General features: G+C 41.3%; 1 protein-coding gene across 6 annotated transcripts in view; it reads left to right on the top strand.

The window, feature by feature from the left end:
• Positions 1 to 26867, top strand: part of GRIK4 (glutamate ionotropic receptor kainate type subunit 4) — a 475013-nt gene that overhangs the window by 136458 nt on the left and 311688 nt on the right. For 5 of the 6 annotated variants that reach the window (XM_089678550.1, XM_089678553.1, XM_089678552.1 and 2 more), the window contains one exon: positions 4696 to 4825. The exons of the other annotated variant lie outside the window; for it this stretch is intronic. The gene's annotated coding sequence lies outside the window, so the exon portion shown is untranslated. The remainder of the gene's footprint in view (positions 1 to 4695; positions 4826 to 26867) is intronic. 6 annotated transcript variants of the gene reach the window in all.

Here is a 26867-nt window from a genome sequence, read left to right as displayed (position 1 = left end):
GTGTAGCTGGTGAGAATGACAATAGCGTAGTCAGGCAAGCCGAGTCGACAACAACAGGACAAAACAGTACAGAACAGTAGACAGAGAATCACAGGTCACGGGCCGGGTTCAGCAACGGAAGGTCAGATTGAAGGAAAACACAGAGAATGGTCTTAGTCACAAGCCAAGTCAGAATACCAGAAGAGTCACGAGCATATACACAGAGCTGTAGCAAGACAAAGACACAAGACACAAGTGCAAAGAGCATGTGCGGATCACAGGCTTATATGTACTCAGCCACACCCCTCTGGGGGATGGACCTCAGAGACCTGAAGGCATAAAAGCTTCCCACCATGCTCAGCAGAAATCCAAGATGGATGCCAGCACATGGAGTAACATAACCTCTGGGAAAAGGTAGGACCTTGACAATTAAGAGCACTGCATTTTTTGATACTATTTATGTTTAGGATTTCAGGGGTTATTCCTATGCAAGCTGCTTTTTGATATCATATTCTGAAGCGCTTGCTCTATTACTTTTTATTAGGAATGTATCCCTGTTGGTCTTCCTTGGTATCCTAATGCCTGCCCAGGTAGCATCTTTTTGCATTCGCTGACACAGATTTGCAAGCTGTCCTGAAGAAGCGGAATTGTGAAACGTGTTGACCCATGAAGATTATTTATCCTAATATCACATTGAGCCTAAGTATTTGAATGTTTCATATACCATAGTTACATGTACTACAGTTGGTGCTTTAGCTTACATGGACTATGATTTGATTGTAAATGGCCTTATTGGTTGTCATATTGTTATATTATGTTTGTAATAAAAATTATTTTTTTTATAAATCAAAGGTGACCTAGCTATGCCTCTAAAGTCTGTTTTTCTTTAAATATTCTATTGATGGAGCTTTTAGCCCAAGCACTTCATAAGAATCCTGCCATACGGGGCCTTACTATGCTCACTGTTCAAAAAAAATTGGTACTTTATGCAGCTGATTTCTTGCTATTAATCAGAAACCCCAGTGTAGCTTTCCTTTCTGTGTTCCATGAGGTAGAATAGTTCGAGTCAGCTCAGCAACTTTTAAGTCAGTGCTTACAATTTAAAGATCTTTAACATTTCCTTGGCAGAGGAGGGGAAAATCGAACTCATCGGCACTTTCTCTTTTTATTAGACATATCACACTATAAAATACCTGGGTGTCTACATCTATACCAGTCTATATAAACTTTACAAGTTTAACTTTCTCCCATGATATGGTCTACTCAACAATGTCTAATGCCATGCATTGGTTTGGTAAAATGTCTTTGTTCAGGATGTTTACATACCCAGTTTTCTCCACTGATTTCAGATAGTACCTATTTACATACCGTTTTTTCTTTAAAACACAATGTAGCCTGTTGCTTCACTATATCTGGCCACATTTTCCAGCACAATTAAAACAGTATATACTGTGTACTAAAATTTTGTATAAAATTTGGTCGACATGACTTAGCTTGGCATTAGTTTCTCCTAGTGTAATCCTGAATCATCTCTTTTTTGGGACTGTTTAATGGTAAACAAAATGTAGACTGAAATGACTAATGATGAAACACTTCATGCAAACGGAGGATAAAAACCTTTCTTTTTTTCCGGGACCAAATAATACAATAGTTGATGCCCATGACCATTTCTTATCAATCGATTGTAGGGTCATTACTCTTCCTTCACTAACAAACTATAATACTGTATGTATGATTCTCCTGATCATACCACTCTCCCAGGATTTATACCCACCTCAGTGCAAATCATAAACATTATAATGTGCTTGAGATAGTTGTGTATAATCTTCAATGTCAGTTGCTTTTTTGTTCATGGTATTAGTTACATAGTTGGTAAAGATGAATAAAGACAACAGTCCATCCAGTTCAACCTGTGTGGGTGTGTGTGTTCATGTTAAATCTCATATCCCTGTTTATTGTGTTCATTAGGAAGCCCATCCAAGAGTTTTTTTGAAACTATCAATACCTCCTGCTGACACCACTGATTGTGGAAGTGAGCTCCACATCCTTACTGCACTGACAGTGAAAAACCCCTTACACAGTTTAAGGTTAAACCTCCTTCAGTTTCAGTGAGTGGCCCCACATCCTCTTTTACTCACTGAGACTGAATAGTTTGTTCCTTATACCAGAATCACCATTGAGATATTTTTATATTGCTATCATATCTCCCCTTAAGCGTCTTTTCTCCAGGGAGAATAGATTTAATGTTTGTATTCATTCCTCATAACTGAGGTCCTCCAGTCCCCTTTGTTGCCTTTCTCTGTACTCTCTTCATCTCCAGAACATCCTTCCTGAGGACTGATGACCAGAACTGGATGGCATAATCCAGATGTGGCCGAACCAGAGTTTTATAAAGTGCCAAGATTATAGTTTTATCTCTTGAGTAAATTACCTTTTTAGTGCATGCTAATAATCTGCTAGCTTTGCTTACTGCAGCTTGGCATTGCATACCATTGCTAAGTCTGTCATCTATTAGTACCCCAGATCGTTTTCCATCCTGGACTCCCCCAGAGGTTCTCCCCCTAGTGTGCAACTTGCATTCATATTTTTAATTCCCAAGTACATTACTTTACATTAAGTTGTATGTTCTGGTGGTACCAATTGTTAATATGCTATTCACTGTAATGATACAGCTTTGACTCACTCCAATGCATGTATCACTGTTTGGAATATGTAACCAAATGGTTATCTTTAAATAAAAAATACTTGATTAAAAGAAAATATGTAAATGAAGTGAAAACAAGCTGGAGGCTCAGGCTTACCTCATCTTAAACTATACTGATTGACTGTTTTCACCATGAACTACACAAACTGTAGGTTTCCATAACTCCTTCCCTCACTTCCATCCCTCTTACTTTTCTTCCTTGAACCTCACCTCATCATTGAACCCAACCCCAATGCTTCCTGATCTCCTTGACACTATTACCTAGGGTTTGGGATTCATTATTTCACGATTATAGTATATCCTCTTGCATTGCACTCCTAACCTCAATCCTAGGCAATCCAGAGTTACCCTGGGATGAAGTGTACTTTTTACCTCGGCTGGCGTATAGGCATTCCCTCACCTATTCTAGAAGCAATTCGCCCTGGAGATAGGCAAAGAGATCTAGAGCAAACCCCATGAGTGTTTGAATTTCAGCTTATTCCAAGAACATAATTATAAAATTGTAACCAGAGGGTGCTGTTGCCCATTCACCTTACATAAAATCTTCTATTTTCCAACCGATGCTGGAGGTGCTGCCAGGATCTTGCAACCATGTTGCATACATGGTGGTCCTGCAGGGTCATCTGCACATTTTGGTCCGCATTCAATGAGTCATAGGTTAATTCTTATCTCTAACCCCAGAGATTGCTGTCTTACTGTACCAGGATCCTGTTTCAGCCCAGAAGGATATCTTAAGATTTTTCTTAATTGCAGCTAGAGTCCTCATTCTAAGGAGCAATGTACGTACTCTATCTGCCTCTTATCATTAACAACTCTAAAACCATCAATAAAAATGTACTGTTTAAAAAAAAAGGTCTTACAGTTTGTTTCTAATTAAAACATCAGCCTTAATTTGAGAATAATGACCTGTTCCCTGTCAGTATACTGCAGAGTAGGATCTTTGCTCTCTCTAGAACAACTGAGTATTGTCCACATGATGCAGTTTAAAATCCACTATGCTAAGTCACAAACATCTAAAGATTAGTGAACAACATACACAATCAAATTGGGAAGTATCGGAATGGGCAATAATGGACAGTATGGATGTTTAACAGTGTTTAGTAAAACAACAGCTTAGGGATTTCATTCAATTTAGCATACTGAACTGGGAAAAAGAAGGAAATGTGATCAGGCAGGTAATATTGAACCTAAAGGTGATATATAAGCATTCCCTCTTTAGAGGCAAATCTAATTAAACAGTGTTTGAAAGCCACTAGTAGAACAACAGTATACAGTTTATTGTTATTGTTATTGAGCTACAGCACACAATATAACAACAGGGAAGAGAGGAAATAATTTATAGGTATGAGATAAGCTTGTGAACCCTTAGGGGTTGTCATTCATTGGCTTCATCTTAGCCATGATAAAAACAGTCTTCTAGTTTTAACAAACAGAACTCATGACATTTTACAGTACATTAACTTATCTGTTAAATGATAATTTAAACAATCTAGGTAACAGATGGGAAAAGCATATAAAACATGTATGATGTCAGTGAAACAAATATTTCAATCAGTTGATTTGTGATTTCCACCCTGCCAGATAAAAAAAAAAGTACAACTTTGGTAATTGTTAATAAGATTGAAGTGCAATTTGGACCAATCTAAAAAGGGACCTCAGGAGAAGATATGTTGAAGGTCAAAAGACTATAAAGTGTTACAAAAGGATTCCTAATGTTTTGTTGTTCTATAGGACTATTTCAATGAAGATAGATTACAATTCAAGAAAATTCAGCTCTGTTTAATTCATCTCACAAATGAGCATCCTGAAAGTTTAGTGAGGGGGTACAATTAACTATTCTCAAACAGATAAAAAAAAAAAGTGTGACAGGCAAAAATCTACATTTATTTTAGTGAACCATACAGTTTACTTTATATTTATGGGTCTTTGTGCAAATAATATAAATCAAATTTGTTAAGCTCTATCATTTGTTAATTTTTTTGCTAAGACCTGCCTTAAAATCTCTCTTACAGTTGCTGCAATTGCAGCAGTAAAATGGAGGTGTTCTTCCTGATGCCTGTGTGACGTAGGGTGGGGAAGAATTTGATGGTGGATGCAAGTTTAACAGTTTCAACTCCTTCAGCATTGGAGGTGATTTTGGGGGTAAGTAAGAAGTTAACACATGTTTTTGCAATGTAAAATAGATCAAAGTAAATGTATAACCCATATAGGTCCACTTATAAACCCATATAGGTCAAAATATAAAATCTAGCTTATTTCACAGTTGTTTTGCAATATTTAACAATCACTTTACTCTTTATAGACCAGTGCTACGCATACTGACGTATTATACACCGTGTTTATATTATACAGGTGAAAGTCGAAAAATTAGAATATCGTGCAAAAGTTCATTTATTTCAGTAATACAACTTAAAAGGTGAAACTAATATATGAGATAGACTCATTACATGTAAAGCAAGATAGTTCAAGCCGTGATTTGTTATAACTGTGATGATTATGGCTTACAGCTCATGAAAACCCAAATCCACAATCTCAGAAAATTTGAATATTACATGCAATCAATAAAACAAGGATTGTACATAGAACAATATCGGACCTCTGAAAAGTACTTGGTTAGGGCTCCTTTTGCAGCAATTACTGCCTCAATGCAGCATGGCATGGAAGCTATCAGCCTGTGGCACTGCAGAGGTGTTATGGAAGACCAGGATGCTTCAATAGCGGCCTTCAGCTCTTCTGCATTGTTCGGTCTCATGTTTCTCATCTTTCTTTTGGCAATGCCCCATAGATTCTCTATGGGGTTCAGGTCAGGCGAGTTTTCTGGCCAATCAAGCACAGTAATCCCACGGTCATTGAACCAGATTTTGGTGCTTTTGGCAGTGTGGGCAGGTACCAAGTCCTGCTGGAAAATGAAGTCAGCATCCCCATAAAGCTCGTCTGTGGAGGGAAGCATGAAGTGCTCCAAAATCTCCTGGTAGACGGCTGCATTGACTCTGGACTTAATGAAGCACAGTGGACCAACACCAGCAGATGACATGGCTCCCCAAATCAACACAGACTTTGAAAACTTCACACTGGACTTCAAGCATCTTGAGTGTGTGCCTCTCCATTCTCCCTCCATACTCTGGGTCCTTGGTTTCCAAATGACATGTAAAAGTTGCTCTCATCAGAAAAGGGGAATTTGGACCACTGAGCAACAGACCAGGTCTGTTTTTCTTTAGCCCAGGTAAGACGCTTCTGACGTTGTTTGTTGTTCAGGAGCGGCTTGACAAGAGGAATACGACATTTGAAGCCCACGTCCAGGATCCATCTGTGTGTGGTAGCTCTTGATGCACTGACTCCAGCCTCAATCCACTCCTTGTGAGTCCCCAACACTTTTGAATGGCCTTTTCCTGACAATCCTCTCCAGGCTCTGCGGTCATCCCTGCTGCTTGTGCACCTTTTTCTTCCACACTTTTCCCTTCCACATAACTTTCTATTAATGTGCTTTGATACAGCACTTTGGGAACATCCAACTTCTTTTGCAATTACCTTTTGAGTCTTTCCCTCCTTATGGAGGGTGTCAGTGATGGTTTTCTGCACAACTGTCAGGTCAGCAGTCTTTCCCATGATTGTGATTCCTACTGAACCAGACTGGGGGACCATTTAAAGGTTCAGGAACCCTTTGGAGGTGTTATGGTTTAATTAGCTGATTAGAGTGGGACACTTTGAGCCTAGAATATTGCACCTTTTCACAATATTCAAATTTTCTGAGATTGTGGATTTGGGTTTTCATGAGCTGTAAGCCATAATCATCACAATTATGACAAATCACAGCTTGAACTATCTCATATATTAGTTTCACCTTTTAAGTTGCATTACTGAAATAAATTAACTTTTGCATGATATTCTAATATTTGCGAGTTTCACCTGTATGTGCAATCCTCATATTAAAGTGCATGTGCATTATAGATCAACTCCCATATAACTTCTTATAAAGTGCATATATTAACCACAGTGCATTGCATAAGCAATGTGTTCATCTTGCAACATATAACTCCCACATGGTAATTAAACTCCTTGAAATATGTATAAATTCCTCTTTACAAGGTCACTCCATACTTATACACATTCATGCATCTTCCTGCCATGTTAGAAATCACCCTTGTGTGTTTCTCCTCCACCAGCACACATATGTACTCTCACCTCCTTGATTTGACCTATAGATAATTAGGTCAAACAGCGCCTTTCCCTTATAACCTGGGTAGGTATAGTTTCTTTATTTCTCCTCCTCCACACTATGATCCAGGATGGTCTTCCTATTTCTTGTACAGCATATTCTTCAAAAATGCAGAAGAAATGGCCATCATAGTGTATCACTTGTATCAACCAATATTTATTAAAAAGTAAGTGCACTCACATAAAAAGTGCCCGACTAGGGCATTGCCGTTGAATAGCTTCCAAGATACCACATCTGCTGTTCTAAGGCGACTCACAAAATGGTGGCTCGCAAACATCCGCTAGTTCGGCTTGGCGTCATTGGCCCAGCCTACATGTTACGTTACAATACGTGACTTCATAAGGGGATGACATATAAAGACAGGCATTGTAAGCAAAGTGCAATTGTATGGATTTTAAATGTTTTTAATATTTACTATGTTGTAATAAAGCTGTGAATTTGTAACCTTGGTCTGAAAGTGTATTGGCACCAGAAAAGATGAGGAAAGTGGAATGATAGTGCTGGAATATTTACTGGTATTGTTATCTTAAGGTATTAATGTTGGTGTAAATGATCTGATTCCTGGGCAGGCAGCTTCTACACCCCAGAGGATCTCCACAGAAGAGTTGAAATTGAAGTGCCACACCACTGCTAAGAGGTCTAGATACAACTTTATTCCATTAAAGGTCAGTGTTATAATTCAAGAATTAGCCAATGCCTTTTGGGGGCCTAAGTGCCCCCTTCATCAGGGCTAGAAAGAACATAAGAAGATTTTCATAGCAAACTGACATCAATACAATGACCCCTCCATGGAATCATAATTAAAATCAAACACTCAATTGTAATGAGGGTATCAAAATATTGACATAAAAATGAGAATATGAGTGCTGAACAAAAATGAGAATATGAGTTTGTTTTTCAGTACTCATATAGTAATTTTTGTTCAGCACGCATGTTCTAATTTTTATGTAATTATTTAATAATACATTTGCATCTGGACATCTTAGCAGTGATGTTCTTTTTAGCCCTGATGAAGTGGGCACTTAGACCCCGAAACGTGTTGGCTGCTTCTTGAATTATATCCCTGACATTGAGGGCTTGTGCAGAGACATCAGTTTTTATGCACACGTTCTGCAAGGGCACAACAAAATCATTTGTTCTCTATTTGCCCTGTTCACACCACTATCACATGCAGATTTTTTCTGCGCAGAAAACTGCAATTTGTATGAAAGTCATTGGAGAACACTGAAACAATGAAAACTGATTTAAACTGTTGTCACTGCAAGTGAAATCTGCATGTCAGTTTCCATCAGTTTTTCTGCACATATGGTGTGAACGAGGCCTTAATGGAATAAAGTTGTATCTGCACCTCTTAGCTGTGGTGTGGCACTTCAATTTCAACTCTTCTTACATTGGCACTAGAAAAATCCATCTTTTGTTTTTGTTAATATTTACAAATGAAATATAGGCATTTTTTAATAACAATATGAAGAAATAAGAAATAGAAAAAAAAGAGAAAAAATATGAGGAAAACAAAGAAGAGGAAGGGGTTAAATGAGGGCTAAATAGGGTTAATTAAGAGTAATAATGTGTTAAATATAAACACATTTTATTTTCATTTTTTTTAACTTGCAAGATTGCTTTAACTGACATCATATGCATTTTAAAATGGGGTGCTTCTAGACTGTCCATAATTTTAAAAGGGCACCTCATTCTAAAATGTGAAAAACTATTCCAATAGTTTTAAATAATGCAGCAACATCCATACACGTAGGACAACCAACATTGGAGGTGATTTATTCTTCCAAAGCAAATACACTTTTGCACACTGATACTGACTAGTATTCCAATGTTTCTCTTCTCCCTCAGTTTTTCTGAGCATAGTGACCCCAGAACTGATGGAGAGGGGCAGTGGAGGGTCAAACTAGGATGCTGTGTAGGTAGCTGACATCCTCCTTATCAACTGATGATGTCATTGGTTGTGAGGATGCCGCTAGAAGGTCAAATAGATGCACAATGAAAACCTGTGGCTTTGTGTAACTAGAAGGCAGTTTTGTTTCACCGGCTGGCTTGTATACAGGTTTTTGGCAATTTTTAGACATTTTGCCAAGGCACCCCTGAAGAAATTTCAGGGCACCCTGGTTGAGAAAGGTCGATCTAGTATATATATAGCTGTGTTCAAAATAATAGCAGTCAGACATCACTAACCTGATCAGTCACTGTTTTTGGTAGAAATGAGATTTCTACATTGCAAATAATTTACTAGCAGGTGTAGTAGAGTAATAGAAATCCAACAGACCCAACAGTCATGACATGCATGCTGCTGATTCTGTGTAATTGAATCACTAATTGAAAGGGACATGTTCAAAATAATAGCGGTGTGGAGATCTATTAGTGAGGTCATTCATTCTTTGAAAAACAAGTGGCAATTATTGCCCTTATTTAAGGAAGGAAGGCAGCAAATGTTGTACATGCTGGTTACAGTGCATTTCTCTCTGAAATTCTGAGGAAAATGGGTCGTTCCAGACATTGTTCAGAAGAACAGCGTACCTTGATTAAAAAGTTGATTGGAGAGGGGAAAACATATAAAGAAGTGCAGAAAATGATAGGCTGCTCAGCTAAAATGATCGCAAATGCTTTAAAATGGCAACCAAAACCTGAAAGACATGGAAGAGAGCGAAAAACTACCATTCAAATGGATAGAAGAATAGCCAAAATGGCCAGGACTCAGCCAACAATCAGCACCAGGAAGATCAAAGAAGGTCTAAAGTTACCTGTGAGTACTGTTACAATTGGAAGATGCCTATGTGAAGCCAAGCTATCTGCAAGAAGCCCCCGCAAAGTCCCACTGTTGAAAAAAGACATGTGCTGAAGAGGTTACAATTTGCCAAAGAGCACACTGACTGGCCTAAAGAGAAATGGTGCAACATTTTTTGGACTGATGAAAGTAAAGCATGGGTGCGCAAGCATGGGGATGTTTCTCATACTACGGTGTTGGGCCTATTTATCGCATATCAGGGATCATGGATCAGTTTGAATACATCAGAATACTTGAAGAGGTCATGCTGCCTTATGCTGAAGAGGAAATGTCCTTGAAATGGGTGTTCCAACAAGACAAACAAACACACCCCAAACACACCCCAAACACACCAGTAAACGTGCAACATCTTGGTTCCAGACCAACAAGATTGACGTTATGGAGTGGCCAGCCCAATCCCCGGATCTTAATCCAATAGAAAACTTGTTGGGTGACAGCAAAAATGCAGTTTCTGAGGCAAAACCAAGAAATAGAGAAGAACTGTGGAATGTAGTCCAGTCATCCTGGGCTGGAATACCTGTTCACAGGTGCCAGAAGTTGGTTGACTCCATGCAACACAGATGTACAGCAGTTCTCAGAAACAGTGCTTATACAACTAAATATTAATTAATTGATTCAAAGGAAAGCAAAATCTTCAAACATTTTTCAGTTTCTATAGTGAATGTTTGAGTTTGTAAAGAAGAATACAAACACTGCTATTTTTCTGAACAGTCTAATATTCACTTTTCTTAATTTTTTTTAGAGGAACAACACAAATTTGATATATTTTTCTTCATGTTTTGATTTGGAATAGAATGTGTAGTGTTCCCAATGCATTTGTGTGTATGGAAATAAAAGCTATTAGAAGGATTTTGAGCTTTATTCACTTTTTTCAACACTGCTATTATTTTGAACACAACTGTACATGTAGGCTTGAGAATGGGGACTAATCCAATGAACCGAATATTTCAAAATTACTTGTATCGGTCTCCATTCTGAGGACTCCCATAGATGGTCAGTTTCTGAATTTGGGATTTTCATTCACTCCAAATCCAGTATATGTGTTTACACATCATGGCACCTGTAAGCCTGGGTTCGCATTCCTGTGCAAATCACATGCGATTTATGTGTGGTGTGATCGGAGCCGTACATTTTGTATGGCTCTAATCGCACCGCATCAAAAATGTGCAGCACCCTTTTTTCGGTCCGCACTAGAATCGAATCGCATGGGTATTCACGCCTATGCGATCCGATTCTGCACATCGGACCGCTTTTAGGGTGTTATTAACATACATACCTGCAGCGGTTCGCATTAACGGGGTGCGATTCTGATGCAATGCATAATTCGCACTGAAAATGCTGCAAATTCCACACTGTATCAGTGTGAACCTGGCTCAGCTTTTGCCTGTAACAGAGGAAATTTTAGGATACATTCACACAAGAAACTGCATGTTTACTGCACGATTCTGAATGTTCAGTGAAGTTCATTTTTTCTAAGATTTCGTTTCCTTTGAGATCACTTCCATCTACTTTTTTCTGGCTTTTATGTACACATCATTTTAGTGCATTTACAGTGTGGAAAAATGGAGCTTGCTGGCTTTTTTTTTATTGCACTGCAATAGTGTGTCCTATGCCCATAGGATAACCTGCATTTTGGAGTGCACTCAAAAATGCATCCCGCTGCCTTTGGTGTGAATGGGCCCCTAAAAGTAGCACAAAGGTCACACAAAGTAGATTCAAATCTGCAGCTGTTTATTAAGGGCTTATTCAGATGGGCACCGCGACCTGCCCTCTATGCTGAGCTACTGTACTTTTTACTGTATGCAGGCAGCCCATAAAAGTGGACACAGTTGCAAGTTAGAATTTGACATACATGGATCCAAATGCAGACACTGTACGTTTGGATCTGTGCACCCCTCTTGCCTGCATGTCAGATTTTGACATGCAACTGTATCTGTGAGGCTGCATCCACTTCTGAGGGTTGCCTGCAAGCAGCAAAACGTGGCTCAGCACCTAACTGAATGAGCCCCCAAGGCGCGTGTGTGGTGTGGAGGGCAGGGGCCGACTCCGAGTGCCCTCCGCGGTGTGTGTGGTGTTTAGAAGTGTGTGTATGATAGAAAAAAAAGAAAAGGAAAAACAAAATAGAAAAAAAAATTATATATTTAATTGTAAGCTCCAAGGATCAGGGCCCTCCTATCCCTCTTGTATTGAACTGTATTGTTGCTGTATTGTCTCCCGTTATATTGTAAAGCGCTGAGCAAACTGTTGGCGCTATATAAATCCTGTATTATAATAATAATAATAATATGCAGATGGAAGGTCATCCCCTTTATATGCATATAAATAAACAAGTGTGAAGAAAATGTTACTGTAATGTTGTTACAGCCTAGTCCGGGTGTCGGTAACCCGCGGCTCCGGAGCCGCATGCGGCTCTTTTTCACCTTTCCTGCGGCTCCGGAGCACACTGCCCACCAGGTGACAGGCAATAGGGTCGGCAAGCCGCGGCTCTTTTAATGCAGATCTTCTGTGTGCCGGGCGCCCGCTGGCAAACATTGGCTGTCAGGATGTAGGCGGGGCAGCCCGGATGTAGGCGGGGCAGCGTGACGAACTCCTCTCCTCTCACAGTCCGCCCTGAAGACCAGAACGGCGCGGGAACCCAGCGAGAGGAACGCGCGGAGCAAAGGTAAGTGAATTCACACAATATGGGGAATGAATTACTATGGGGGATGAATTACTATAGGGGGGATGAATTACTATAGGGGGGATGAATTACTATATGGGGGATGAATTACTATATGAGGGATGAATTACTATATGGGGGATGAATTACTATGGGGGATGAATTACTATGGGGGATGAATTACTATAGGGGGGATGAATTACTATAGGGGGGATGAATTACTATGGGGGATGAATTACTATATGAGGGATGAATTACTATATGAGGGATGAATTACTATATGGGGGATGAATTACTATATGGGGGATGAATTACTATATGGGGGATGAATTACTATATGAGGGATGAATTACTATATGGGGGATGAATTACTATATGGGGGATGAATTACTATATGGGGGATGAATTACTATATGAGGGATGAATTACTATATGGGGGATGAATTACTATATGGGGGATGAATTACTATATGGGGGATGTATTTTCAGTTTTAAAAATGTTTCTCTCAAAATAAATTTCAATCGTGGTTTTGGCGAGATTTGGCTCAGTCGAAAAAAAAGGTTGCCCGCCACTGACCTAAGGCTATGATTGTGATTATGACGATACACTGTGGCCCTGATTAACCCTTTGCTTACTGGGCCCTTAAACCCCCTTCATGACCAGAGCGTTTTTTGCAATATATGCAGTGTCGGATTTGTTTTAAATGTTGCAATGGTTTTGCGGCTCCCAGTCTTTTTTTCCCTCTCGGAAACGGGTCCAAGTGGCTCTTTACGTCTTAAAGGTTGCAGACCCCTGGCCTAGTCCCTTCATCAGGCATGGTTGTGAAACTCACATATTATGGTCTAAACTCAAAAATACAACTCAAAGTTCTCCTAACATACTCTGTTGCCAATTACCCAGTATCTTACCTGATGAACCTGTAAGCTAGGTTGAAGTCAAATATATACTACAGTAGTTTTAGTGGAAGTATAAATGTGCGGTTCGAAAGACACCTGAAATGACCCACCACTCACAATGACCTGGTCAAACTCACCCCCCCTTTCCCGATCTGTGATAGGAAGCTTGTGCTGAGGGATGTTATTGTTACTGAGCTCTGCCAGCACAGAGTACTATTGAGAAGGATAGTAGACAGCATTTTCAAAATGTATTTTAAAGAATTTCCAAACAAAAATCAGTCACAAATCATAACACGTGGGAGTTCAGGACTATTTCAGGTGTAAAATTATGAGTTTCTTTGTAATAATTGTAGAGCTTCATCCCAGTTCTGTGAAAGCAGGCACAAATGCTAGCAGTTATACAATGATTTACAAAGATACGGCTAAAATTAAGCTTAACCGCTTCCCGAACATCCTATAGCAGAACCACTGCTACAGGGCGGAAGGGCTGTGCAAAATCATGTATATATGCCGCTCTGTATCTGTCTGATATTTTTCTTGGTCTTCCAGATCTTGCTTTAACTTCCACTGTTCCTGATGACTGCCATTTCTTAATTACATTCCAAACAGAGGATATTGACATCTGAAAACGCTTTGCTATCTTATAGCCTTCTCCAGATTTGTGAGCGTCAACTATTTTCAGTTTCAGTTTTCTAGACAACTGCTTAGAAGAACCCATGGTGCTGATTGTTGGGGCAAGGTCAGATGAGTCTGGGCATTTAAAACCTTTGAGATTGACATCACCTGGTCTTCCCAGACGATGATTGAGAACAATCCATGACACTGGCAGGCCTCAGCTTGGCAAAGGGGGCAGTGCATGCTATAAATTCTGCAGGGTGCCCAAACATTTGCAGATGCCATTTTTTTGTTATTATTTTGAAAGTGTAAATGATGGAAATAAAATCTAACTTTTGTTGACATATTATAAGAATGTCTAATCTGTAATTTGATGCCTTTTGGAGATTTTTCCATCTTTCCTTGGCTTCTTTATGCACATTAATACAAATTTTTAGCTGGGGTCTTCTGGCCAGACAATTTCTACTCTCTCGCTCGCTCTCTCTGGTCTTTTGTCGTAGCTCCTGGCAGCTCAGATTTCTGCTCATAGCAATGCCACTGCCAACTGGTTATTGACCCAAGGTGCTTTAACAGTGACATGATGTCAAGTCTGCAGGTAATTTTGTCATTCGCAAGCACCATAGCTCTTCTCTCCCATTCTTTATGGTGATCATCTCTCAGAACCATGCACATGTCATGACCTGTGAGACTTGTGCATAGTCAAAATCCACTAGAACTACGCATGCTGTCCTTCTTTTACTGCTACCTGTTTGTAAATGCCCTTGGACCTCTCCTGATAGCTAGGTGCAAGGCTGGCATCTGCATGACAGTGGACCATTTTAGCAAGATGGCCCATTTTGTGGCATTACCCAGGATACCTTCTGCCAGACCACTCTCAATACTTTCCATACAACTAGTCATCAAGTATCATGGTATTCTACCAAGCATTCTTTAATACCAAGGATCTCAGTTCATGTCCCACTTTTGAAAGGTCTTCTGTTCTCAGTTGGGAATTGACTTATATATCCTTTCCACGTTCTGTATCATCCACAATCTAACTGCCAAACATAGTGCACTATCCAGTCCCTAGAAGGCTTCCTCTGCTGCATCATGTCTGACAAGCAAAACAAATGGGCCTATTTCCTACCATTGGCAGAATTTACCTATGCAATTGAACACACTCCCACTCTGGGTTTTCATCCTTCATTTATATTTACAGCTTTGATCCCAAGTCCTGCTCCTTTTCTTTTCACAATTCTAACTTACCAGGGGTCAGTAAGCTTGTGGACCATTTTCTGCCATTTGAAAATTCATGCATAATAATCTGGTGCATGCCTTTGCCTCCCTGAAAGCCTCTGCTGATAACTGGCATTTGGCTACTCCCATTTTGAAGGTTGGTGATTTGGCATGTCTATCCACCCACCATATTTCTTTTAAGGTCCATTGTCAGAAACTGGCCCATTTGAACTTTCAAAGTCATTAAAACGATCAACTCTTATTTGATTCTGCCTAAAACTTCCACCCTCCTTGAAAATACCTACCTCTTTTGGTTAGCTTCATCAGCCTAGCTTCCTCTCTCCATCATTTAGCTGGCAGCGTTGTGGTGCTTTGTTTAATGTTCACCAGCCAACGGCTCCAGACTTATAAAAGTGTTAAGATTCCTGGCTCCTGTACTCATGCTTCGCCTTGTCTTGGAATATAGTTGTTGCTTGCCCCCTTGCCTGGACATGTATTATTTTACTGTTAGTTATCTGACCTGTCCTTACTTGGATACAGACTACTTTAATGAACACCACCTGCCTTGACCCTTACCTGGATAATGGTGCATTATTGACTACAGAATTGCATTAAATAGTGATTTTATATATATGCCTAGAGGCAAGATTTACCTAATACATGTCATGGTGAAAAGAATTGTCATGACAGAACTGTATTACCACACCAGTAATTATACTGAAATTATGCTGCAAGATCTTAGCACTAGAATACAATGGATCAAATCATCCGTATCCAAAACTCACAGTCCCAAATTATTGTGTCAAAAGCAACTAATCCAGTTTCCCTTTGTTGCACAAAGACTAGATTGTTTCTTATATGTTATAGACAACAACTACTTAGTAGCTAAACTCATTGCCTGCAGATATGAGGCAACATTAGTATTTCATGGTGCTAGACATGGCTATTAACGTGTTACACACAGTGATAATAACATTAGCAATACTGTAACTGAGCTGCTGTAAGAGAGAAATGGTTTCTGGAAGCCAACAATCCCTAGAGTATTTTGGAAGGAACTCAATTCACAATTTAAAAGATTTTGAAAGCAGTTTAGATCATGTGATGCTAGGATTCTATGTTTGGTGTTTGCATGAAAGCTGTATTCCCAAACTGCAGTTTTAAAAATAATTTCTTACATCTGACTACACTTTGTTCATATGCGATTCACCCTGAAGCACTTATACAATAGGTAGAAAAATGGCTGTTTTTTTCCAAAGGTATCATTGCTGTTATATTTTATAGACAGAATTTACTTTAATAATACAGACACCAAGCCAAATACAGATTTTCAAGCCTCTATAAAAGCTTAGGCACTAATGCAAAGCTATGGTCAGTATTTGTATTATATTCCTTCACAGTATATGTGACTGTTGTAACTTTATGTGGTCAGTAGTTGGTAGTACCATAATAGATGAATCTATATTACGTTATGCTGTTATTGTTGGTCAGAGGTGTGGCAAGAACATTCCTTTTTCTGTTAGATCAGGGGTGTGAAACTCAATTTCATGGTGGGCCACATTAGCATTATGGTTGCCCTCAAAGGGCTGGTTGTAGATGTCCAGAGAACCCCACCCTCCCTTACATCACAGTGCACCTCCCTTACCTTGTTCTGCTGCCAGGATGAAGCTGGAGGTGGAGCTGGGAAGCAGAAAGTGCAGGGTCTGGAGGAGGACCAAAGGAGGGCTGGAGTCAGCTGCTGAAGTCTGCAGGAGAGGCGGAGACAAGGGGATGCTGCAGCTGCACTGAGACTTCTATATTTCACAGTCTCTCAATACCAGGCACAAAAAACACGACAATAGAGCATTACCAGAAATCTTTGCAGCACAAAAAACTGTAAATCTAAGGTGAAGTAACACATGAGGTTTGTTCAATTTAGCATGAACTGGGACAATGTACAGGTCATATCACACTAGCAATCCTGTCATTGGTGGCAACTTGCCAGTAATGATGAGAAAAACCGAGCAAAGTTTGGTTCACTGGTTGTTCAATGACCTTAGCGCTGAACCCTAATAAAGTCTATTGGAGCTGAATCAGGCTTTTTTCAAGGCTGATTTGCAAACTTTAGTTAAAAAGGAGTATGGTTAGATGGGAAATACCTTGGGGCACATGTACAAATGCACTTTGGACTGCGTTGCAGGTTCTGGACACATTGAGCTTTTTCAGGCCTAAACGTGAATTAAAGTAATTCTCATATTCCTCCAGTAGAGTCTGGGGCACTGTCTTGTCACTGCTTTCTCCCTGTTGTCAACCAATACATTCAAATATTTTGGCATTTATATTTCCCATAAAATACTGGACTACGGTCAGCTAAATCTAGTCCTACACATTGCAAAAACCAAATTTAAACTGAAAGCCTGGGAAGATTTTCCTCTCTCTTTAGTACAGCGGTTCTCAACCTGGGGGTCGCGACCCCTTTGGGGGTCGAACGACTCTTTCACAGGGGTCGCCTAAGACCATCGGAAAACACATATTTCCGATGGTCTTAGGAACCGAGACACCGCTGCTCTATCAGTCTCCAGGTGTGGGCGGGATGACATGCCGCCCCTGTCGTCTGGACACACCCTCGGGATTAATCCCCGCCGGTGATTGGCCGCTGGAACTGTAGCTCAGGAGAGGCACACAGGCAGCCAATCACCGGCGAGGAGGTGGAGCTTGGAGAGGAGGAGCCGAGCGGCACCGCGAAGATCGAGCGAGTGAAGAGGAGGAGAGCGGCCGGAGAAGGAAGACAGCTGACCGGTAAGTGTCTGTACCATGGGAGAGGGAGGGAGCGAGCGAGCCCAGGCTGGAGCAGGGGTCAGCAAGGTAAGTATCATTGGTGTCAGTGGGAGGAATAGTGCCCAGTCATTGGTGTCACTAATACCAATGATGGGGCACTATTCCTCCCACTGACGCCAACGATGGGACACTATTCCTCCCCCCACTGACACCAACGATGAGGCACGATTCCTCCCCCCACTGACACCAACGATGAGGCACGATTCCTCCCCCCACTGACACCAACGATGGGGCACTATTCCTCCCCCAAATGACACCAACGATGGGGCACTATTCCTGCCCCCACTGACACCAACGATGGGGCACTATTCCTCCCCCCACTGACACCAACGATGGGGCACTATTCCTCCCCCCACTGACACCAACGATGGGGCACTATTCCTCCCCCACTGACACCAACGATGGGGCACTATTCCTCCCACTGACACCAGTGATGGGGGCGCTATTCCTCCCACTGATAGCAACGATGGGGCACTATTCCTCCCACTGACACCAACGTTGGGGCACTATTCCTCCCCCTGATACCAATGATGGGGCACTATTCCTCCCACTGACACCAGTGATGGGGGCGCTATTCCTCCCACTGATACCAATGTTGGGGCACTTTTCCTCCCACTGACACCAGTGATGGGACACTTTTCCTCCCACTGACATCAGTGATGGGACACTATTCCTCCCACTGACACCAGTGATGGGGCACTATTCCTCCCACTGACACCAATGATGGGGCACTATTCCCCCCACTGACACCAATGATGGGGCACTATTCCTCCCACTGACACCAATGATGGGGCACTATTCCTCCCTCTGACACCAATGATGGGGCACTATTCCTCCCACTGACATCAATGATGGGGCACTATTCCTCCCACTGACACCAATGATGGGGCACTATTCCTTCCACTGACACCAATGATGGGGCACTATTCCCCCCACTGACACCTATGATGGGGCACTATTCCCCCCACTGACACCTATGATGGGGCACTATTCCCCCCCACTGACACCAATGATGGGGCACTATTCCCCCCACTGACACCAATGATGGGGCACTATTCCCCCCACTGACACCTATGACAGGGCACTATTCCTCCCACTGACACCTATGACGGGGCACTATTCCCCCCACTGACACCTATGATGGGGCACTATTCCCCCCACTTACACCTATGATGGGGCACTATTCCCCCCCACTGACACCAATGATGGGGCACTATTCCCCCCACTGACACCTATGACGGGGCACTTTTCCTCCCACTGACACCAATGACGTGGCACTACTCCTCCCACTGACACCAATGACGGGGCACTATTCCTCCCACTGACACCAATGACCGGGCACTATTCCTCCCACTGACACCAATGACGGGGCACTATTCCTCCCACTGACACCAATGACGGGGCACTAATCCTCCCACTGACACCAATGATGGGGCACTATTCCCCCCACTGACACCTATGATGGGGCACTATTCCCCCCACTGACACCTATGATGGGGCACTATTCCTCCCACTGACACCAATGATGGGGCACTATTCCTACCACTGACACCAATGATGGGGCACTATTCCTACCACTGATACCAATGATGGGGCACTATTCCTCCCATTGACATCAGTGATGGGATACTATTCCTCCCACTGACACCAATGACGTGGCACTACTCCTCCCACTGCAAAATTACAGTTATGAAGTAGCAACGAAAATAATTTTATGGTTGGGGGTCACCACAACATGAGGAACTGTATTAAGGGGTCGCGGCATTAGAAAGGTTGAGAACCACTGCTTTAGTAGGTAAGATCAACTTGATTACAAAAATTTCCCTTACAGTTTATATATAATAAGACATGCACCAATCTGGATACTGTAAAGACAATCTAAACAATTAACTGCATAATGAACATCCTTTCTAAGGGTTTCAAATCACCCCAGCTGTTTGTTCTCCAGAGGCGCTTTACTCAGCTGTGCCCATATTAGTTAACTAATGGAGCCATGGTAATGGATGCAGGTATACAAATAACCACCTTGCTTGTGCAGTGAAGCTCCTAGATGCCAATACAGGATATATTTCATTAGATACTTAAAACAAGGGTCATGAAATGAGAGCAGATACATATGATCTTCAGGCTGCTGCACCCAGTTTAATCATTTGACAGGGAGATAGCAGAAGCTATGAAACTAAAGAAGGGGTAGCTAAGAGTAGCTGAATGATAAGATCAATATTGTACTCTTCTCATCTATAGTGGTAACTGCCAGTACCCTTCAGTATGCGTCAGCACAGAAGCATTAATCTTAAATAGCCATCTGATGTGTAACAGAGTGCTCTCCTCTGGTACAGGACCTGCCTGGAACACAGCATATAGGGAGGGTTGGTGTGCTCAAAATCAGTGTCATCAGACTCTGGTTTGGAGTGTAGCATGTAGTGGGAGCTGGAGTTCTCCAATAGCTGATGTCCAGTTTAGGTATCCTCTTCAGCTTTGCAGTCAGTTTTCACTGTGGAGCGATTGGATAAAAAGTAAAACGCCAGTATTGGATGATAATATACAAGAAATCTGTCTTCATTTCAATGCATTTTGGAAGAATTAGCTCCTTTGCCAGAAACAGAATACAACTAAAAATGAGCATCAGGCATTACAATGAACATCAAAGGTATATGTATACTCCCACTGGAAGTAGCTCACACTAGTTTATTAGCTCAAACATGGCTGAAGGAGATTTCCAAGCATTAAAATTAGTAAATGTATGTAAATACATAGATATAAATATACAGCTACATCAATGTAGCACTCATTCTCTATTGTATAAAAATAATTAGCTTTTAGTATATAAAAAATGTTACTATATTTTAATCAATTACATACCTGAATCATAAATATAAATTATTCGATTTACAGTAGCACCCTCCTAGTTTAGCTAGGGGGGAGCTAGAGTCTTGATTGTCAGTAAAGAAGGCTGAGTAGCAGTCTGGGTGTTATAGCCAGAAGGTCAAATCTTGGTCAGGAGCGGAGAGACTCTGCAGGCCAGCCCCTCTGGAATTTCCCCTTGCTCTAGGGCTTTTGGAGGAAGGCTCTAGAGACAGTGGGTAGATCTGAGGGGTGGCTGGCTGCACTGCAGGGGTGTTCGAGCCAATCCCCAACAGGAGTTTGGCAAAGGTCTGGACACCTTTAAAAGTTTTACAGCCTGCTCTGCTGCAGGAGAGTTCGTGTGGAAGAAAGGAGGATGTGAGGCTGAAGGAAGGAGGCTGTGAGGAGGCTCAGTGGGATGCGGCCTACCGGCAGGCCTGCAGCTGGAAAGGAGGAAAGCTCAGAGGTCACTGGCCCCCTGAGAGAGGACCACCTGTATGGCAGGGATGGTGCAGCCCAGCTGTTAGGCCAGGTAGCAGCCAACAACCCACAAGTGGTTCAGGAGAGGATCTGAGTGAGTACATCTACACCCCCTGGGCAGAGAGGGGAAGGAGCACTCTTCATCTTTTAAAGTGACAGAAACCAGATCCCCTGTTCAGGGATACCTCCAGATTGCTGTGTGAATAGGAGAAGTTCATCTAGGATCAGGGGTGGTACATTAACCACTTGCCTACTGGGCACTTATACCCCCTTCCCAGGCCAATTTTCAGCTTTAAGTGCTCCCAAATTTTGAATGACAATTACTCAGTCATACAACACTGTATCCATATAAAATTTTCGTAATGGTTTCACACAAATATAGCTTCTTTTGGTGGTATTTATTCAGCACTGAGTTTTTCTTTTTTGCGCTCTAAACGAAAAAAGACCAAAATGTTTTTTAAAAATGTGTTTTTCTTAGTTTCTGTTATATAATTTTGCAAATAAGTAATTTTTCTTCATAAATTTTGACCAAAATGTATACTGCTACCTTTCTTAGGTAAAAATAACCCAAATCAGACAAATATTTGGTCTGTGTGAAAGCTATAGAGTCTACAAGCTATGGTTCCAATCATTTAAAATTGATGACACCTGATCACACCTGATGTACGGATGGCCTATCTCATTTCTTGAGGCTCTAATGCAGGCCATAGATGGGGAGAAAAACTGCAGATTTTTCTTTTAAAAAACGAAAAATCGGTTGTTCAAGTGGCCGACGTTACCATCAATGGTAAAAAAAATCGGCCGATTTTCTACCCGTCTAGAGCCGGCAAAAAGTGTCCCTGCAGAGAGCTCTGCTATTTCTTTGACAGTTCTCTGACATTTATAGAAGTTGCAACAATGTATCTATTTGTTTCCATTTAGGATACAGATGTTTTTATTCGGAAACAAATAGATACAATGTTTCAACCGCTGTAAATGTCAAGGAACTGTCAGAGAACTGTCAGAAATAGCGGAGCTCTCTGCAGAGACACTTTTTGCTGGACTGGAATTCTTCTTATTTTCATCCTACTTCTTCTTCTTCTTCTTCTTCATCCTCATCCTCTTCTTCTTCTTCATCCTCATCCTCTTCTTCTTCTTCTTCTTCATCCTCATCCTCTTCTTCTTCTTCTTCCTCATCCTCTTCTTCATCCTCATCCTCTTCTTCTTCTTCTTCTTCTTCTTCATCCTCATCCTCTTCTTCATCCTCATCCTCTTCTTCTTCATAATCCTCATCCTCTTCTTCTTCTTCATCCTCTTCTTCTTCTGCATCCTCATCCTATTCTTCTTCTTCTTCATCATCCTCATCCTCTTCTTCTTCATCATCATCCTCATCCTCTTCTTCTTCATCCTCATCCTCCTCTTCTTCTTCTTCTTCTTCATCATCCTCATCCTCTTCTTCATCCTCATCCTCTTCTTCTTCATCATCCTCATCCTCATCCTCTTCTTTATCCTCATCCTCTTCTTCTTCTTTATCTTCATCCTCTTCTTCTTCTTCATCCTCATCTTCTTCTTCCTCATCCTCATCCTCTTCTTCTTCATCATCATCATCCTCATCCTCTTCTTCATCATCATCCTCATCCTCTTCTTCTTCTTCATCCTCATCCTCTTCTTCTTCATCCTCTTCTTCTTCTTCATCCTCATCCTCTTCTTCTTCATCCTCTTCTTCTTCCTCTTCTTCTTCTTCATCCTCTTCTTCATCGTCTTCCTCTTCTTCTTTTTCTTCTTTTTGTCTTCCTCTTGCAGGTCACTGCTCATGCGCAGATTTTTTATCGGTAAAAAATCGGCCGATTTGCCCACTAATTGCCGCGAAAATCGGCCGATCGGCAAAATTGGCCGATTTTTTTCCAACTTTACCGAAAAAAAAAAACGGCCAAAATACCGAAAAACGGCCGACCAAATCGCCCACTAACGATCCGAAAATCGGCCGATTTTATTTTCGGCCGAAAAATCGGCCGATTTTCGACCCATCTATGGCCTGCATAACATGCCACGACAGTACAAATACCCATCAAATGATCCCTTTTGGAAAGTAGACATTCCAAAGTATTTATTAAGGGGCATGGTGAGTTTTTTGAAGTTGTAGTTTTTCCCACAATTGTTTGAAAAATGAATATTTTTTTCACAGAAATTGTCATATTAACAAGTTATTTCTGACACACAGCAAAAGCATACTTGCAACTACACCATAAAACACATTCTGCTACTCCTCCTGAGTATACCTGAGATACCACATTTGTGAGACATTTCCACAGCCTGGCCACAGAGAGGCCCAACATGCAAGGAGCACCATCAGGTGTTTTAGGGACATAAATTGCACATCTAATATATTGACTACCTATTACATATTTGAAGGCCCTGAAGCACCAGGACAATGGAATTACCCACAAAATTACCTTATTTTGAGAAGCAAACACCCCAATGTATATTCTAAAAGTCTTTTGAACATGTCATTTTTTCCAAACGTTTTCAGAATATTTGGAAAGAAAATGAAAACGTATTTTTACAAAAAGTTGTCAATTTCTAAGATATTTCTAACACATAGCATGTATATACAAAAATATACACTCCAAAATACATTCTGCTACTCCTGAGTATGGCAATACCACATGGGTGAGACTTTTCCATAGCCTGGCCATATAGAGAGGCCCAACATCCAAGTAGCACCTTTAGGCATTCTAGGCGCAAAAATTACACATCTAGTTTCCTGACAACCTATCATGTTTTTGGCCCTGGAGCCTCAGGACAGTAGAAACACCAACATGACCCCATTTTCAGATGCAAACCCCCCAACGTATATTCTATGAGGCATAGGGAGTCTTTTGAACATGTAATTTTTTTTTCACAAGTTATGTGGAAAGAAAATGAAAAGGTATTTTTTTTTTTACACAAAGTTGTCCATTTATAAGATATTGCTAACACATAGCATGTAAATAACAAAAAATACACCCCAAACTACATTCTGCTACTCCCCCTGAGTATGGCAATACCACATGTGTGAGACTTTTTCACAGCCTGGCTACATACAAAGGCTCAACATCCAACTAGCATCATCAGGTGTTCTAGGAACCTAAATTACACATCTAATTTCCTGACAACCTATCATTTTTGAAGGCCCTTCATATTTCTAACACATAGCATGTAGATACCAAGAATTACACCCCAAAATACATTCTGCTGACCAAAGGTAAACAAAAGATTACCTGCGGTTCTAGTAGTGCAGTTGTCCACAGAGAGCTTTGGTCCAGGCAGCAGGCAGGGACGTGGTCAGCAACATCAAAATAAATTGTCCAGGCAGGAATATTGTCCAGTACAGGCAGCAGGCAAAGATATTGTCAGCACAGCCAAAGCATTGGTCCAGGTAGCAGGCAGAGATGTGGTCAGCAGCAGCCAATGGAATTGTCCAGGCAGTGACATGGTCAGCTCAGCCAAAATATTGGTCCTGGTAGTAGGCAGGAACATGTTCTATAGTACAGGTAGCAGGCAGAGGTGTGGTCAGTTCATGCGGCAGGCAGAGGTATGATGGCAGTAAGTTAGCAGACGGCAGAAATATCAGGCTTAGGGCCTCAGTCAGGTAAGACCTAGGCACAGGGAGGCTTTGCCCCACCCATTCTCTTTGAAGCCTGCGGATTAACTCTTTTCCAAGAGTTACAAAACCCAGAGAAAACCAAAAACTATGTTTTCTCCACTCCAAAAAACTATTCTGAAGCCCCTCACATATGTCAAACCCTTGTGTTATCTGAATCCTGCTACTACAGTAGCAGGGCAGAAGATCAGTCCAAGTGGCAGGCAAAAAACGTGGAAAATTAACAAGCCGAGGTCAGTCCAGGTGAAAGGTAGAAACGTGGTTAATAGTTCAGACAGCAAGCAGAGACATCATCAATAAACAGGTCAGGGTCAGTTCCAGAGCAGGCAGAGGTATAGTCAGTTTAGGCGGCAGGCAGAGGCGTGGTCGAATAACAGACCGGGGTCAGTTCCAAATGAGGCAGAGGTATAATCAGTTTAGGCAGCAGGCAAGGGCATGGTCAAATACTGTAACAGGCTAGGGTCAGTTCAGAAGCAGGCAGAGGCATGAGGAGTGTGAAGGTAAATGGCAGGAATTCAGAATTATGTTTACCATACTTCACTAATATTGTAAAGAAGTATGTTAAAGGCAGAAAATGTCACTTATGCAGAGGCCTGGTTTGGAAGGACGCTGGGGAAAATAAAAACTGTTGTCTCGTCTAACTCCTCTACACCCAGTACACCCAACATTTTATTTTACATCTTTGACCTCTTTCTCTGGGAGGGAATTTTTTGGGAACATGGCATTCATGGAGTCTGGTCACTGCATCTGAGAAAATTATTTTTGGTGGACCTCCAGGGTACAAAAGGGCAGTGACAATTTCCTCCTGATAGCGAAAAAAGGATATGGGTGTCTCGGTGGATTTGCGGGTAGATCACATGGATTGTAAATGGCCAAATTGAAAAAAAAAATGGAGAGTTTTTTTGTACCAATGGTGGGTTCTTCTTACAGCAAGGTAGGGTTGGATCATCTGATCATTGTAGTCAACTCCTCCCATGATCAAATTGTAATCATGGACATATTCTGGTTTTTGGATTGTACCATTCCTTCTGATGACTTTCACGAAGCTGTAGTTGTGAACTGATGAGCTCATGTAGGTGTCTCGTTTGTCTCTTCACTTCATAGACAATATCTCTTCGTTCCACAAACTCACCAACTCTCCTCATTGTAGTCTTGTGTTCACCAGCTTTTGCGGGAAGCCCTTTCTATTAGCTCTCACGGTGCCACATGCTAGTGTTTTCCTTCGGTGAAGATTGAGGAAAAGCGTCAATCTGGTGTTGTAATTATTAACATAGTGATGATAACCCTTTTCAAGGAGTCAAAATACAAGCTCCCAAATTACTTTTCCACTTGAGCCAATGTAATTTGGGCATTTAGGGGAATGCAGCTGGGTGTCCTTTCCTTCGTACATGAGGAAGGCATGCAGTACCCTGTGGCTCTGTCACATTATTTGTAGAGTTTAAACCCCATATTGGTCCTTTTTGCTGGGGATAAACTGCTTGAAGCTCCACCTGCCAGTGAATGGGACAAGCATTTCATGCACGCAGATATTTTTGTAATAAATAATTGGGTCAATTTCTCTGAGAAAAAATTAGGAAGCGGTCTAATTTTATACAATGTATCATATATTGGGTCATTTAGGGGAGGGCACTGGGTGTTATCGTTGTAATGGATGAACCTCATGATCATTAAATATTTTGTTCTGGGCATTACTGATGAGTAAATGGGCATATGATGGAGGGGGTGGGTAGACCAGTAGGAGTATAATTAATTTTTTTGTGAGTCCCATATTAAATGTGAAGCCCAAAAAGATTCTAAATTCCTCCACTGTTAACTGCTTCTATTCATAGGGACGGGCATACCTTGAATCTGGGTTCCTGGCTATGAATTGTTGGGCATAGACGTTGCACTGGTCCACAATTATATTTAGTAAATCATGAAAAAAATCAATGGGGGCAAATTTTTACTGTGTTCACCTGCACTCCTGTCTGGGCAGTAAAAGAGGGAATGTTAGCTGCTCCAGAATTAGGAGGAAGCCATAGAGGG

This window comes from Staurois parvus, unplaced genomic scaffold (genome assembly GCF_062004578.1).
Source record: "Staurois parvus isolate SC_StPar_1 unplaced genomic scaffold, SC_StPar_1.0 ptg000207l, whole genome shotgun sequence".
Lineage (NCBI taxonomy): Eukaryota > Metazoa > Chordata > Amphibia > Anura > Ranidae > Staurois > Staurois parvus.
This window is presented reverse-complemented; position numbering and strand designations above follow the sequence as displayed.